This window comes from Vicia villosa, unplaced genomic scaffold, assembly GCF_029867415.1.
Source record: "Vicia villosa cultivar HV-30 ecotype Madison, WI unplaced genomic scaffold, Vvil1.0 ctg.000089F_1_1, whole genome shotgun sequence".
Taxonomy (NCBI): domain Eukaryota; kingdom Viridiplantae; phylum Streptophyta; class Magnoliopsida; order Fabales; family Fabaceae; genus Vicia; species Vicia villosa.
The window spans coordinates 1,515,386-1,532,418 of record NW_026705008.1 but is presented as its reverse complement, the minus strand read 5'-3'; the positions used below and the strand labels follow the sequence as shown (position 1 = coordinate 1,532,418).

The following is a 17,033-nucleotide window of genomic DNA, read 5'->3' as shown; positions in this document are numbered from 1 at the left end:
TGGGTAAAGCTCCCACACATTTACTAACAAGAACTGCAAGTTCTATATGGTTTAAGTGTTTTGCAGGTATAAAGAAGTGAAGAGAATCTTCAAAGCAAACACAAGAAGCAAAACCATGGAAACTGAAGCAAGCCGAGTGCTGTCAAGCTTCAGAAATCAGAAGCAAGAAAGAAGAATGAATCAGAAGCACTGATAATAGAATTTGATCCATATTTGTCTATCTGATTTAACAAAATTCTATTTGCTCTGATATATTGTTTGCTCTGATACATATAATGTTATGGCTCTGATACATATAATGTGTTCAAACATATATTTTATGTTCTAACTCGTTCATGCTGACTTTTGTCGTTTAGTTTTTTGTTCTGTAACATTTCAGGATGTAGAGATGCTCAGATGATGCTCTGGTACATTCAACAATGTTCTGATACAAATCTAGCATGAAGTGATGTTGGTAGAAATTCAAAGCTCTGAAGCTATCCGAGGGAAGCAGAAATCAGAAGCTGCGAATGTTCTAAAGATCCAGAAAACTCAAGTTCTGAAGCTGTCCTAAATGGAAGCAGAAATCAGAAGCTGTGAAAGTTCAGAAGATCAAAGAAATTCAAGTTCTGAAGCTGTCCTGAATGGAAGCAGAAATCAGAAGCTGTGAATGTTCAGAAGATCAAAGAAATTCAAGTTCTGAAGCTGTCCTAGATGGAAGCAGGAATCAGAAGCTGTGAGTGTTCTAGGGATCTAAGGAAATTCTAGTTCTGAAGCTGTCCTATGGAAGCAGAAGTCAGAAGCTATGAATTCTCTAAAGACAGAAGCTTATGTGATCGTCTCTACCGAAATAATCAGGGAAGTCTTTTATTAAAGTTCTTCGAGTATTTATTTCAGGGGGAGATTATTTATCTCAGGGGGAGACATATTCATATGCTTATGCTATAGCTGTGTAATTTGTCTTTTGCCGTCTGTTCTTTCTGATCGCAAATTCATATCATTTATATATGTTTTTGTCATCATCAAAAAGGGGGAGATTGTTAGAACAAGATTTGTTCTGATCAATTATCTTAGTTTTGATGATAACAATAATATGAATTTTGCTTAAGATAATATGGTACTCTAATCCAATGCAATTTCCCTTTCAGGAAATATATAAAGAGTACGCATAATTCAGCGCTCAGAAGCTTTGTCTCAAAGGGTTCAGCATGCAACATCAGAACATGGTCTGGCAAGACATCAGAAGATGGTCGAAGCAGAATCAGAACATGGGTCTATGGAAGCATCAGAAGAACATGAGATCAGAAGCACTGAAGCTCAGAAGATGGTATCACGCTCAGAAGCACTTCAAGGTCAGAAGATCAGAAGATGCTATGCACCAAGCTGTTTGACTCTGATGATATTCAAACGTCGTATTCACAAACATCAGATCAGAAGAAAGTACAAGTGGCAAGCTACGCTGACTGACAAAAGGAACGTTAAAAGCTATTAAAGGCTACGTCAGTAGACACAGCGTGAACAAGGCTCGAGGTAGTTGACAAAAGCGTATAACATTAAATGCGATGCTGTACGGAACACGCAAAGCATTAAATGCATTCAACGGTCATCTTCTCCAACGCCTATAAATATGAAGTTCTGATGAGAAGCAAGGTTGACGATTTTAACGATCCTGAACAAAACAACGCTTATTCAACTTGCTGAAACTCTGTTCAAATCTAAACTCAGAATCTTCATCTTCATCAAAGCTCACTACATTGCTGTTGTAATATATTAGTGAGATTAAGCTTAAACGTTAAGAGAAATATCACAGTTGTGATTATCGCTTGTAAGAAGCATTTGTAAACTCTTAGAATTGATTACATTAAGTTGTAAGGAACTAGAGTGATCGTGTGGATCATAATACTCTAGGAAGTCTTAGGAGTGAACTAAGCAGATTGTAACTAGAGTGATCGTGTTGATCAGTAGACTCTAGAAAAGTCTTAGAGGGTATCTAAGCAGTTGTTCCTGGAGTGATCAGTGTGTGATCAGAAGACTCTGGAAGACTTAGTTGCTGACTAAGTGGAAAACCATTGTAATCCGTGCGATTAGTGGATTAAATCCTCAGTTGAGGTAAATCATCTCTGCGGGGGTGGACTGGAGTAGTTTAGTTAACAACGAACCAGGATAAAAATAACTGTGCAATTTATTTTTATCTGTCAAGTTTTTAAAGCTACACATATTCAAACCCCCCCTTTCTAAGTGTTTTTCTATCCTTCAAGATTGGCCGTGTGGAGAGGTAAGCATCTTAGTAAGGCGGGTAGTGGTGTTGATTAACTCGGTTCTAAATGCTATTCCAATATATTCTCTATCTTTCTATAAGGCTCCTAAAAAGGTGTTGAATGAGATTAGATCAATTCAAAGCAAGTTTCTTTGGAGTGGGAGTGATCATAAAAAATCTATTAATTGGGTTTGTTGGGATACAGTGTGCAAAAACCGCGAAGATGGCAGGTTGGGAGTCAAAAACGCAAAAATTATGAATGGGTCCTTGATTAGTAAATGAAAGTCGAGAATTTTTTCGAAAAAGGAGGCGGTTTGGCGGGATATTCTTAAGGCTAGATACGACAATGTGAAGTTGAAAGTCTTAATTGGGGGATATTTCGGTTGTGGAAAAGAGAGATTCAATTTGGTGGAGAGATTTAATTCTTTCAGATAATTATGAGTATCTCAACAATAATCATTTTGCGGGAGCAGTTGAGTGTGGTGTTGGGAATGTAGCTGATATTCCCTTTTGGTATGCTTGTTGGACGGGTTCGCAATCGCTCTTAGAGGCTTTCCCTGAGCTGTTTCGTATTGCGGAAAATCACTTGGCTGCTGTAAATAATGCAGGTACTTTCATTGAAGGTTGCTGGACCTGGGATATTTCGCCTATACTGGACGCTGGTAGTATTGTCCAAGACGCGCAGTAGTTGAATTTTTTGGTGCAAGAGTTGCGCGCAAACGAAGCTACAACGGTTGTCTTTGCGGGAAAATGGAGAAGATAGTTTTGTTTGGAGGCAAAGTTTAGATGGAGTGTTCTCGGTCAAATCTTGTTATGATCATTTTAAAGAAAAGTTATCGGGACCGCCTCTTAAGCATGTAACGGTAACAACCTTATCTCATCTTTGGAAAACAAAAGTTCCTTCTAAAATTTTGTTTTATGGTTGGCGTTTTATCCTTAATAAAATAGCCACTAAAGATTAATTGATTAAAAGGGATATTTTGGTGGAGGGCAACGATTCTAAATGTGTGTTTTTTCTATCGGAGGAAGAATCATTATGGCATTCGTTTTCAAGTTGTGCGGTAACTAGGCGTATTTGGCGAAGAGTCTATGGGTGGTTTGGAGATGACACTGTTTTATCCCTAGAGGAGTTTGTGAATTACTTTCACAATTGTCTTAAGTTAGAGTGTGCGACCAAGAGGTTTATGGGCGGTGATTTGCCTATCAACGATTTGGAGTTTATGACTCAATCGTAATGTTGTAATCTTCATAAATGAGCCTTTTAGTTTCACCGAATGTATGACGGAGATAGTGTTTAACTCTTGGAGATGGCTTTGTTCGTTTAACAAACGGGTGGCTCATTGTGATTTTTATTGTTGGAATATTCTACCGTTCTCTTGTTTTGAGATGTAGGAGCTTTCCTTTTATATTTGGGCGGAGTATCATTTTTACTCTCTTTAATTCCATTGCTTATTAAAAAAAACACGAATGTAACATCAATGATAAAAATATTCAAACTATTAAATAAAGGTCCTCTTTCTCTCTCCATTCATCCTAAACCTCAATCCATAATTTTCATTTATATTTTTTTTCAGCATAGTACAAATAATATAATAATATCATCAATCAATAAATATGGAGTACCATAATAACTAGTCAAAAACACCAACTCTAAACAACATAATAAACTACAAAGTTAAGATTTGAACTTGTGAAAAACTTATCGTTGAATAAGTAAATCAAAATCCTCTTCAAGTTGAATACGACAAGTCAGAGTTGAATAGAATAAATCAAAATCCTTATGCTGTGTAAAACATTCCTCTTTAATGGCTAGTTCTTCTTCAATGGAAACTCGTTTAATGTGAGAAATAATGGATGAGCAAAACTCTCTAGTACACTTGCCATACACTAAAATAGTAAACACCTAGGATAAAAGCTTATCCTAACCGTTGAACTACAAACACTATACAATAACCTTTTGTCATGTTATTTTTGAGAACAACAAATCTTTGATGTAGTATACATTTTACTATAGAAGAGTACTCACTAAGTTACACTGTTATATTTACTAAAACCAATTACATAAGAGGAGTTTGTCAACACATCTTTATCAAAAAAAATCATAAGTATTAAATATATACTCTTTTCATTTATAAGGAATACCAAAAAAATCATAAGTATTAAATATATACTCTTTTCATTTTTAAAATATTGAACATTAAGTGCTTCAAATTTTACCTTTTATGAATAAACAAATTCAAATTTTACCTTTTATGAATAAACAAATGGAATGTGGTAGATTTGAATGCACACTTTTTCATGAGTTATCTGCACAATTACAATTTAAACTGACTTAGCAGAACCATAATATATTCTTCTATTAAATATAAAATTTTAATCCTTGTACATTTAACACATTATGACAATTTATTCTACATCGAGGACAATAATAATATATTTTTGAAAATTTATCATAAAACTAACATTTGCAAAACATTTTATAGAATTTACTGAAATAAGATCAAGATGACATAATTATTTTTACTAATTAACAAGAAATGATTTTTTATTATATACGAAGTGACAATACTCACTCATACAACTGTAAGGTTTAAGTTTCAAACACAAAGTAATAACATATAACAAAACAAATATCAATCAGTATTTATCTGCAGAGCTATGACTTGCAACTAGGAAATCCCTATTTCTACAAATAAATTCAAACAGTATTATTACAACAAACAAATAAATAAATAGTGTTTGCTAAACATATTTCAAATAGCCCTAATTGCATATTCTTTCCGGAACAACTCTTAGCGGCTGAGACTTTTCTAATGATAGTCCAAACTTATCCTCCATGTTCATATCTTCTACTTTCATTCCATCTTCTAATTTCCAGTTAAAACAATTGATAAATGAACCCAACATCAAATGTAACATCTTTGTCGCTAACGGTATACCAGGACAAATTCTCCTTCCAGCACCAAATGGTAGAAGCTCGAAATTGTGACCTTTAGCATCAATTTCAGAATTTAAGAATCTCTCTGGTGAAAACAAATTTGCATCTTCCCAAACACTTGAATTTCTACCAATAGCCCACACATTGACCCAAATTTGTGCATCTTTTGGGATTGTGTAGCCATCAATTTCCACATTTGCATTGGCTTTTCGAGGAAGTAAAAATGGAACGGAAGGGTGTAATCTAAATGTCTCTTTTAATATTGCTTGTAAATAAGGAAGCTTAACAATATCTGAATCTTCAACTGGTTTTCCTTTGCCAATGATTTGTTCCAACTCTTGTTTTGCTTTTGACATAAGCTTTTCATTTTTGAGCAATTCTGCCATTGCCCATTCTAGAGTAGCTGAAATTGTCTCCGTACCAGCAATAAATAAAGTCTGATAAAATCAAATGAGTGTCAACGGTTAGTCAAGGAATTCCTAAACAACATTTATTTATATTTATGTACTATTAATGTCAAAGAGATAGGAAAGTACCAGAGATAAATGTGTGATTTTGGCAATGCTCATTTCTTGGCTGTTGTCTTGAGCAATGTTGAGCAACTTACTTAGCATGTCATTGTTTGTGTCAAAACCTTGTACTTCCCTCAGCTTCAATCTTTCATCAATTAAACGTTGGAAGATATCAAAAACCTTCTGAGCATGAACAGCGTTACGGCGTTTAATACCTTGTAGATCAAAGTCAAACATATTTAACGCAGGAAAAAGGTCAGCAATGTTTGGTTTTCCACACTCTTTCAATATATTCACAATTAGCTCCTTGAAATCTCCAACTGATTCACCAGGTTGAACCAAATCTACAGAGAAAATAGTATTTCACAACAAATTAATTGATGTCTTGAAAACCATATCTCCAATATTAACAGCTTCGTTAACCAGACTACTTTGGTTAATATCGTTGAGACAATCTTTCAGTTTCTCAAGTCTTATTCCCTTACTCTCATCGAGTGTTTTGTTAGAGAATAATTGATTATTGCATAGTTTTCTTAACTCTCTCCAAAGAGGTGCAATTGGTAAGAATGCAATGTTGTATTTGTGGTGGTCATGAACTTTTACAGCACCGGGAACGGTTCTGTTAGATAAGAGATTATCATGTGTTTGGAGTATTTGTTTGGCCATGTTGGGTGAAGATACAACTATGGTTGTTACTTGACCTAACTTTAGACTCATGATTGGACCGTGAATTTCAGATAATTTGGCTAAGGATTTGTGTGGCTTTTTTCCTAATTGATGGAGGTTTCCTATAAGAGGAAGAGGAGTAGGTCCTGGTGGAAGTTTGATAATGTTTTTAGTGCATTTAGAAAGTAGAAAATAGAGAGTGAATGGTAATAGAAATAGGAGGATCATAGAACTTAGCAAAAACTCCATCTATGAAACAAAGAGATGTATGTATGTTGTTGTTGTAGCTATTCAGATCTGTCATTAGAATTTATAGGCAACATGAAACATGGTATGTGGCTATGCTAGGAGTCAAATATGGAGGAAATTGTTCTCTTCTAACCTGGTTGTAGTTATTAAACTTCCAAATGACTGCGCCTTTTAAATTATTAAATTGCCAACTGTTGTTCTCTTGTAACCTAGTCGCTAATGATAGGAATTAGGAACTGCCTTTAAATTAAAAAACAGTACGGTCTGCGGCTTTTAAACTAATTAATTGGTCATGGCCACCTTAGTCTTCATTAATGAAATAGTAAAATATTATTTTTCTTTTAATCTTTTGATTATATTTTTATACGATAAAATCGTTTGCATCAATTTCATTGATATAGTCATAGGCGGACCTATGTTAAGGTTGAGTGTGGCTATAGCCACACCAATTATTTTTTAATTTTTTTAATCATATACATATATGGTTCTTGGATCATGTGAAGCTGTGTTAAGAAAAGAATGGCATTGTTATGACAACAATCAACACTAGTGTGGCTAACAGATTCAGCCAAAAATAGAAAAAGTTTCTTCAAGTAGATACATTAGTTTCTTTTTAGTTGCCTAACTTAATTTTATTTTATGATATTATCTTTGTTTTTGTTTTTGTAAATTCTTATGTTAAATGCTATGAATTTTTGAAAGAAATATTAAATACTATGAATTCTAACTTTTAGTTTTTTAAAAAAATTCTTTATATAATAAAGAGTAGTGCCTGTGATTATTTATATTTTATTAATAATGTGATGCGTGATCACGTAATTATATTTATATTTTATTAATAATGTGATGCGTGATCACGTAATTATAAATGTTTAAATAATACTCCATATTTCTAAAATAAATGTCGCATTTGTTAAAAAAAATTGTCATAAAATAAGTGTCGCTTTTAGTTTCTAATATAATTTTAATTCTTCCAATTATATCCCCTAATTAATACTCTTAATTTATTATTTCCCTCATATTGCAATAATAAATTAATAATAATTTATTATTTCTCTCACATTTTCTTAATCTATATGAAAGTGTCAAATATAAAACTTATTTTTGGATGGAGGAAATATTTTATTTATTAAACAAATATTATGTATGCTATTGTTATTTTATTAAATAAAATTTTAAAATTTAAAAAATTATTTCTTTAATAAAATATTTAAAAGTGAACTAAGTCTTACAAAAGTAATTAGTGTTATTTTTATAAGTTTTTTTTATAAAAAAGTCGCTATTTGAAGCATGAGAATGAACCTACTTCGAAGTTATACTATAATCATATTCATCTAGTGATTAACCGTCTTTGTTTTCTAACAAAAAATTACTTTTTTATGCATTTTCCAAATGATCCAGACTACTGCATGTCATATCGAAACTAGATGATCCAGACTACCAGATGTTTAATAGAAGAAACCTAGGCGATATGCTACAACTTCTATTGTTCTAAATTTGATTTATGTTTTCTTTTATTTTTAACCACACCAATATGTAACGTCTAGATCCGTCCCTGGATATAGTCAAATTGTTTAAGTTTAATATATCAATTTTAATAAATTTAACTCTTTACTAATACTTATAACACTACAAAAAAAACCTGGTTTACCTGGTGATCATAAATCCCTCACAACACAAGAAAACCCCTACAATGCCAATATAGTTGAGGGGCATAATTCCCATGTTGTAATTAATAATAGTTAGTGATCATTGGTGTCACTATAGAAGAAAAATTTAAAATATGCTGAGTGGCAATTACGCCACAATTCTTAAAATAACCATGCAACCAAAAACTTGCGAAGCAGATGTTCACTTTGTAAATTTATGCTGCAACATTGTTGGATGAAAATCACGCCGCAACATTACTAAGTGTTAATCACGCCCTAACACTCTATCCCAGGTGATCAAAACAGCGTGCCAGTTGTGTTAGGATGCAAATCAGACTTTTCTTTTTTGTTGTGTGTAAACACCTTGCAACACATATGTTTGCCAGGAAAAAAACACCTCGTAATTTTATGATTTTAATAAAAAAAAATCTTATTATATTTATATTATTATAAATATTTATAATAATATAAATATAATAATAAATAATTTGTAGCCAACAATATTTTAAATTCAAAATTTAATAAAAATATTTAAAAACATAGTTAACATACAAAAAATGCTTTGTTCTCTCTCCTTCGCCGGACTGTTTCATCTCTGATTAGGCGTGCGGAGGTGGCGGCGGTGTGCAGCAGGTATGGAGTGGAAACAGGTGACGAAGAGAGTGTTCAATAACTTAAGAGATAGGTGGGATGTTTTCCCTTATAAGGGAAGGGTTAGGGGTAAAGCCTTTGAAGAGGTTTCTTCCATTTTTTGTTTGATTTCCCAGACAGAATCAAGGCGGTGGACCTGTTCGGTTTGTTTGGTTGCGTAGGGAAATGTGTGGGAGTTGTCATTTCACCGAGAAGAAACAAATGGGGGAGAAGGTTTGGATTCGGCAGATTCAGTGAGGTGGAAGATTTGAGATTGTTGGCCTTGAAACTTGACGCTATAATGATAGATGGGATTAAGATCCACGCAAACATACCTCGTTTCTCTCGTAATGAGGAGGTTGTTCTCAAGGGAAACAAGAATGTTCGCAGTGCCTCTGCGAGGCCCGTGTTTGAAGGGGTATCGATTATGAGGAGGAACAGCTCGGGGGAAAGCAGCGGTAAAGGGACTCTTTCCTTTGCGGAGGTGGTGATGAACGTACAGAAGGGTGTTGGTCGGAATGAAGAGTATCAAGCTGCAAAAGAGGTGGTCTTCGTTTCGAATGGGGAGGTGAAGGCTGCGTTAGCTAAGGCTTACGTTGGCTTTGTTCATGTTCCTGGTTCGTCATATAATATCCAAGAGCACTTTTTTCTGAAGGTTATTATGCTACTAGAGTTACTCCAATGGGCCCAAACATGTGCTTGCTGGAGGAATCGGAGGAAGGTGAAATCTGTAATTTGATCTGCGAAGCGGAATCATGGTGGAAACAGTGGTTTAATGTCATTAGACCATGGAAGGAAGGGGATGTAGATTCTGAAAGAACTTCTTGGATCCGCATTCATGGCGTTCCATGTCACGCATGGACAATGGATTTTTTTGAGAAGTTAGTTAACTCATTTGGGACATATGTTTGTTCAGATGAGGACATTGTTAAGAGATCTAGGTTTGGAGTGGCAAGAGTTTTGGTCCGGCTACTAAACGTTCAGGAGGTTCCGACGGTATGTAAGGCAAAGATTGATGGTGTTCCCTTCACCCTACATTTGAAGGAAGAATGTTTCGTATCGCCGGGGAACAATACATCAACTCGCAGGGTTTCGGCTTCGGAGATGGATGAATCTGACTCTGAGGACTTGTCTATGGACGAAGAAGTGTTCACCGAAGGCATTGCTGAAACCGTAGAGGAGGTAGTCTCGCTGTCACCGATTCTGGAGCCTGTGTTGCAGGGAGGAGTCGAAGAAGGTGGTGGAGATTCCGTTGATCCGTTGGATAAAGATTGCAGTATGGGGAAGAGGGGCGACGTTGACAATTCAACTGTAGGGGATGTAGGTGTGCAGGATCTTTCTTTTGACCAGGCGGTGGATAAATTAAAAAACTACACGTGTTTGACAAAAAGTAGGGATTTTGGTCGGTTTAAAGAAGGAGCCGTATTTGATATTGGAAACTCCACTGTTGTAGCTGAAAAGGTGGATAAGAGCAAAAGGGTGGGACCCACGAGTTTTAACAAACAGCAGTTTGGTAAAAAGGTGAGGTTTAAATTGCTGTCTGACTCTTTTGGGCTTTCCAAATTTTCTAAAGGGAGGCCCAAACCGAAAATTAAAAAAAGAACAAGGAATAGGAAATTGCCTACTGGAGTAAACACAGCAAAAGTTACAGCTTCAGATTCTATTTCGTCTTTCTCGGTTTCCAATCACATGGAGGGTCACCTTCGTGAGTCGTCAAAGAAGGAGGAGTGTTACGGTTGTCAACCGGAAGAATCGGATATTGCGAGAAGCAATATCCGAAACTTAGGGCACATGGATTCTAACGTCGGCAAGAAGATTTGGAGTATTGTTTCAGAATTGGGTGTTCACGCTAATGGCGGATCTGTTTCCGATTTTATTACGAAGCTTAATGGTATGGAAAGTGCAGATAAGGGTATTTCGGTTGGAAGGAAGGAGTTTAAAAACACTGCCACATGATTATTGGTTCGCTTAACATCAGAGGAGGGGGAAATTCTGCAAAGAGAAGTAGGATCAATCAATTAATCGTAAAAGGTAAGGCCGATGTTTTTTTCATTCAGGAATCCAAGCTTTGTAATGTGTCTGTTATTACCGCTAGAAGTTTGTGGAAGACTGCAGATGTTGATTTTTCTTTTTGGTCGTCTGTGGGTCTCTCGGGGGGGATTATCACTTTGTGGAATTCTGGTTCGGTTCAGGTTCTTAATTCTTTTGGTGGCGAGGGTTACTTGGGTATTAAAACTATTTGGAAGGGTGATATTGTTTATTTAGTAAATGTTTACTCTCCTTGTTCTAGTGTTGAGAAGAGAATTTTATGGAGTAGACTTTTGCACTTAAAATCTGTTTTTTCCGACGGTGAATGGATTATTGCGGGTGATTTTAACACAGTGAAGAATAGTAGGGAAAGGAAGGGGGGTAGTGGGCTCGGTTATAAGTAGAGAATGGAGGGATTTCTCAGATTTTATTAATTCAAGCAATTTGATAGATGTTCCGAGTAAAGGCAAGAAATTCTCGTGGTTTGGTGGAGACGGCAAATCTAGAAGTAGAATTGATAGATTCTTGGTGTCGGATAATTTGGTGAATAAATGGAGGATTGTTGGCCAATTGGTGGGAGATCGGGACATTTCCGACCATTGCCCGGTATGGCTTCTTAGTGACAAAGCGGATTGGGGTCCTAAAACTTTTATGGTAAATTCGGAATGGTTTTCTAATAGTGATTTTCTTTCTTTTGTGGAGAAAGAATGGAGGTCGATTTCGGTTGTGGGGAGAGGAGATTTCGTGTTGAAGGAAAAATTGAGGATTTTAAAGGATAGGCTTAGGTGGTGGAATGTTAACATTTTTGGGAAGTTCAATTTGGTGTTGGAAGAAGGTGTGAGGGGTATGAATGATGGTGATGAATTAGTAGGCGATGATTCGGGAGGGGAGTTGGAAGAGGACGAGGACGGGGTGGAGAGGAAAAGAAGGGCTTGTAGGGATTTTTGGATGAACCTTAAGATTCAAGAAAATATGTTAATCCAAAAGTCTAGACTTAAATGGTTAAACGACGGAGATTCAAATAGCAAATTTTTTCACAAGGTTATGAAAGGTAGGAGGTCCCGCAATCATATTGGTTCTATTGTTTCGGAAAGGGGGTTACTAGATTAGGTGGAGGAGGTGAAAGAGGAACTGAAAAACCATTTCGAAAAGAAGTTTTTCGAGGTGGAGGGTATTAGGCCCTCTTTGGAAGGTATTTCGTTCTCTTGCTTGAATCATTCGGTTAGTGTGGGTCTTGAAGTGCCTTTTTCGATGGAAGAAATTAAAGAAGCGGTGTGGAGTTGTGGAGGAGATAAGAGCCCGGGGCCCGACGGTTATTCTTTCTTATTTATCAAGAATTGTTGGGAGTTTATGAAGGATGATTTTTTTAATTGTTTCCCGTGCTTCCATCGGGATGCTCTTTTATCAAAGGCCATTGTTTCATCTTTTCTTACTCTAATTCCTAAAAAGACCAATCCGTTAGGGCTTAATGATTATATGCCTATTTGTCTCGTGGGGTGTATATACAAAGTTTTAGCTAAGTGTTTGGCCTCGAGACTTAAGAGAGTGTTGCATTTGGTGGTGTCCGATTGTCAAACCGCCTTTATTCCGGGGAGGCAATTGATGGATGGGGTTTTGGTGGCGAATGAGGTGTTGGACATGGCGAAAAAGAATGGCAATAGTTGCATTCTTTTTAAGGTGGATTTCGAAAAGGCGTATGATAATGTTTGTTGGGGTTTTCTTAGATTTATGCTAAGGAAAATGGGGTTTGGAGCTAAATGGTTGAGTTGGATGGAGGCGCTTATTTTTTCTACTAAGATGTCGGTGTTGGTTAACGGTAGTCCAACGAGAGAATTCGTTGTGGAGAAGGGGTTGAGGCAAGGGGATCCTCTTTCCCCGTTTCTCTTTATCATCGTAGCGGAAGGTTTAAAAGGGATGGTTTCTAGAGCGATGGAGCTTGGTGAGTATGTGGGGTTTGATGTTAGGAGAGCTTGTAATGTTAACTTATTATAATTTGCGGATGACACTCTTATGTTTGGTGAGGGAAGTTGGAATCAAGTTTGGACAATCAAGGCTATTCTCCGTGGTTTTGAGCTTGTGTCGGGTCTCGGCATTAATTATCACAAGAGTAAGCTTATTGGTGTAAATGTTAATGAGAATTGTTTGGCATTTGCTTCCTCGTTCTTGTCGTGTGGTAGGGAGGAGAACCATTTTTCTTTTCTTAGGATTCCGATTGGAATCAATCCTAGAAGGTTATCTTCTTGGAATTTCATTTTTGAAAAAATAAAGAATAGGCTCTCGGATTGGAAGAACCGGTTTTTATCGTTTGGAGGTAGATTGACTCTTTTAAATTCGGTCTTTAGTAGTCTTTCTATTTTTTGGCTTTCAGTCTATAAGGCTCCTAAGAAAGTTCTAAAGGAGATTTTGAAAATGGAAAGTAAATTCCTTTGGGGAGGGGTGGGGGAGGAGAAAAAGGTGCATTGGGTGAGTTGGAAGACTATTTGTTTACCGGTGGAAAAAGGAGGTATTGGTGTTCGGAGAATAGGGGATTTTAATTTGGCGCTTCTAAACAAAGGGCGTTTGAGAATTTTAAGAGGAGCGGACGATTTGTGGTTGAAGGTTTTGAAAGCTAGATATGGAGATATCAATATTCAAGTTATCAAAAAAGATGAAAACCGTTTCAAGAATAGCTATTATTCTTTGTGGTGGAAAGATATACTATCTTTGCAAAATTCTTATTATGATGACTTTTTTGTTGAAAAGTGTAGGTTCGATATCGGAAATGGCTTCAATACATCCTTTTGGCATGCTTGTTGGAAGGAGGGGAGGAGTCTCAAGGAGTTATTTTTGTTGGCTTATTCTATATCGAAGCTAAAGTTTGTATTCGTGGCGGGTATGGGAGGTTGGAGAGGTGAAGTGTGGGCGTGGGGGGACCTTGGCATCCCAAACTCGGATGTTAATGGTGCTGCCATCTTGCTGCGGCAGCAGCTCATTCATGAGCTGGACGGTGTGCGCTTGAAGCCGGGCGAAAGGGACGGCATCCGGTGGCTAGCGGAATCGGACGGTATGTTCTCGGTTCGTAGTTGTTATGATCTTCTTAATTTCTTTCACTTACCGAGAGGGCCTTATAATAAGTATGATAGTGTTTATTCTTCGATATGGAAAGTGGTGGTTCCGGTTAAAGTCAAGGCTTTTGGGTGGCGGTGTTTGTTAGATAGATTACCCACAAGGGACCTTTTATTATCTAGAGGAATCATCATCCCTTCTCTAGATTCTTGTTGTTTACGTGGTTTGGAGAGGGAATCTATGAATCACTTGTTTTTTAAATGTGCGGTGTCTTCGGTGATATGGAATAATATATCTTGTTGGGTGGGTTTTGAAGATTACAAGTTTGAAGATATTTGGAATAGTTTTTCGGTTTGGCTTCTTTTTTGCAAAAAGCTCAAAGTTAGAGCCGGTACCGAAGGAATGTTGTGGTTATCGGTTTGTTGGTCTATTTGGAAGTTTAGGAATGGCATTATTTTCCGAAACGATAGTTGGAGTGTTTCCGATATTATTTGGAACATTAAAGAACTTTGGTGGAGATGGTCCTTCATCGGGAAAATTACCCGCACCAATTATAATTTCTTTGAGTTTACAAATGATCCTTTTTTGTATTATTCATAGGATATATTTGGCTTGTAATTTTCCTTCGGGGTTTTTGTTGTTGTTCGCCCCGTTCTTTGTAATCTTTTCGGTAGAACTTTTGGTTCTTTAATGAAATCTTGATTACAAAAAAAAATTTAAATTTAAAAGATGTTAAAAATGTTAGACAACGACAACTTATCTCGAGGGGGTGAATAGATCCCGAATTTTAAATTTCAAATTTTAAAGGTGTTTAAACAATGGCGAGCAGAAACAATGAGGAGTTTTTTAGGCAGTTCACCGGTCGTCCTCGCTACGGCTACGTTTGTCCCCAATTCCAATTTGAAATTGAGATATCAATCTTACTATGCAAAAAATTGTTTACAAAAGATGTATAGCAATCCAACCCTTAAAACCCTATGTTTGATGTCGATCCTTGCACTTCTCTTCCCTTGATATGAGTTTGATAAAGTCACCCAACAAACACCAACTGATTCATCATCTCGCGCTACTCCTTTGCAAGATACCATCGTTGTTCAAAGCATTCACTCGGTTGAATCCAAACTGGGAGTTATTGTCACCCAAGATGACCAATTGATTCACCGCCTCACGCTACTAGCTCAAGTGGTAGTGGGAATGGACTGAACATGTACTTGAACCCTAGGGTACACGGTTCGATTCCCACGGAAGGCAAAAACTTTACTAGAGAGGGGAGTAAAGAAGACCGTGAGGTAATAGTGCCGGGAGCGCCTTGCGAGGGGCCCGGGCTATTACAACACACCCCCTCACGTCCACCACTCTTTTGAGTTTGGTGCATGGATAATAACGTTGGGAGGCCCATGGTGCTATCGATAGGCTCTGGTACCATATTAGAGTTTGGCCTAACTCAACATTACAAAATCGGCTTGAAAGTTGAGGGGTGTCGCTCTAAATAAACTATTTTCGAGCTTTGTGTCTAACTAATGTGGGACTTAGGATCTTCCTAACACATGCATACGTATTCTCATAGTGCAATGAGAAAGTTAGAGCATTGTGGTTCGTCTAGAAAATAAGTATACGTTTGGTTGATTTCAATTTAGAAAATGATTTTGATGCACGAAGGTGGAAAGTAGTTGATTTAGCGCACGGTGGCAAAAAATAACAACTTTGATGTGTTGAGTTGATTTTAAGGGGTTTTTGAATTGAATAACCAAACGTTATTGCGCGCGTCAATTATTTGATCACTCAAGGATAGTGTGGATGTACATCAACCCCGTCCAACTATTTGTGAAAATTGATGGTTAATTTGACAATGAAAACAATATTGATAATGCACAAGTAACGAAGTGTTTACAAATGGTATGAGTATTTTAATTGGGAACTGGAGTTTCGTCCAGATAGCATGTGATAAATGGACACTGGAGTTTCGTCCCATACAACGCCATCAGAAGGTAATATCTCGTTTTATTCTAATTTGAGTTATTTAAATCAGAAACTGATTGTTGGAAGTGGACAATGTATTCTAATTCAAGGGTCTGGTTACATAACTTTACCTACATCTCTCAAATACAAACCTTTAAACCTTACTCATATTTTACACACACCACTAATTATTATAAATTTAATTTCTCTGCAACAACTCACTACTGACAATAATTTTTCAATTTCCTTTGATCCATTTGGCTTCTCGATATTTGAATTTCAGACGGGTATTTGTCTCATGAGATGTGATAGCCTTGGCGATATCTACCCAGTCACCTGTCACTCTCACTTTACTAGTCTTGTTTCCAATCTCTAGCACGGTTGTCTTGGCCATCCTAGTCCATATATCTTGCATTCTCTTCATAAAAATAAGTTCATTAGTAGTGAACATTTGAATACTAAGACAATTTTAATCCTTGTGTGTTTGGAAAACATGTTAAGTTACCTTTTAATTCGTTTAAAAATGTTACTTTAATGCCTTTTGATATTTTACACACTGATTTGTGGACATCACCGATTTTAAACTTCTCCGGTCATCAGTTTTACGTTTTATTCTTGGATTATTATTCTGATTTTTTGTGGACATTTCCTTTAAGTAACAAGTCTTGAGTTTTTGAAAAGTTCACCTCATTTTCTAGTCAAATTCACACAAAATTTTCTAAAATTGTTAAATGTTTTCAATGTGATGTCATACCCCAAATTTGTCCTACCCTTTTACTTTCATTTGGCTTAGGCTTTTCATTCATGTGCGTACCTCTATTAGGTCATCTAACATCATACATCATTAATCAACAATTGACATTGGGAGCAAAGATTTTGAATTATTAAGGTTTCATATCGATTTTGAGGTGTACATATCCAAAAAAGAATGATTCATTTGGTTCTCCTATGTGATTCGAAGCTGGGACTTATAGAGTTCATGGTTGTTCTTATGAATTAAGGGTTTTCATCATCAAGACTACAAGACATATTTAAGAGAAAAGATCGGAAACATGAAGGAACTTATGAATCATTTCAAGCTAGAAGATACTTGACAGAATTGTTACCTTTTATCAAAGTGA

General features: G+C 36.4%; 1 pseudogene; it reads right to left on the bottom strand.

Moving 5' to 3' along the window:
* Positions 1–4,914: 4,914 nt before the first annotated feature.
* LOC131623889 (geraniol 8-hydroxylase-like) lies at positions 4,915–6,654 on the bottom strand (annotated as a pseudogene).
* Between the last annotated feature and the right edge of the window lie 10,379 nt (positions 6,655–17,033).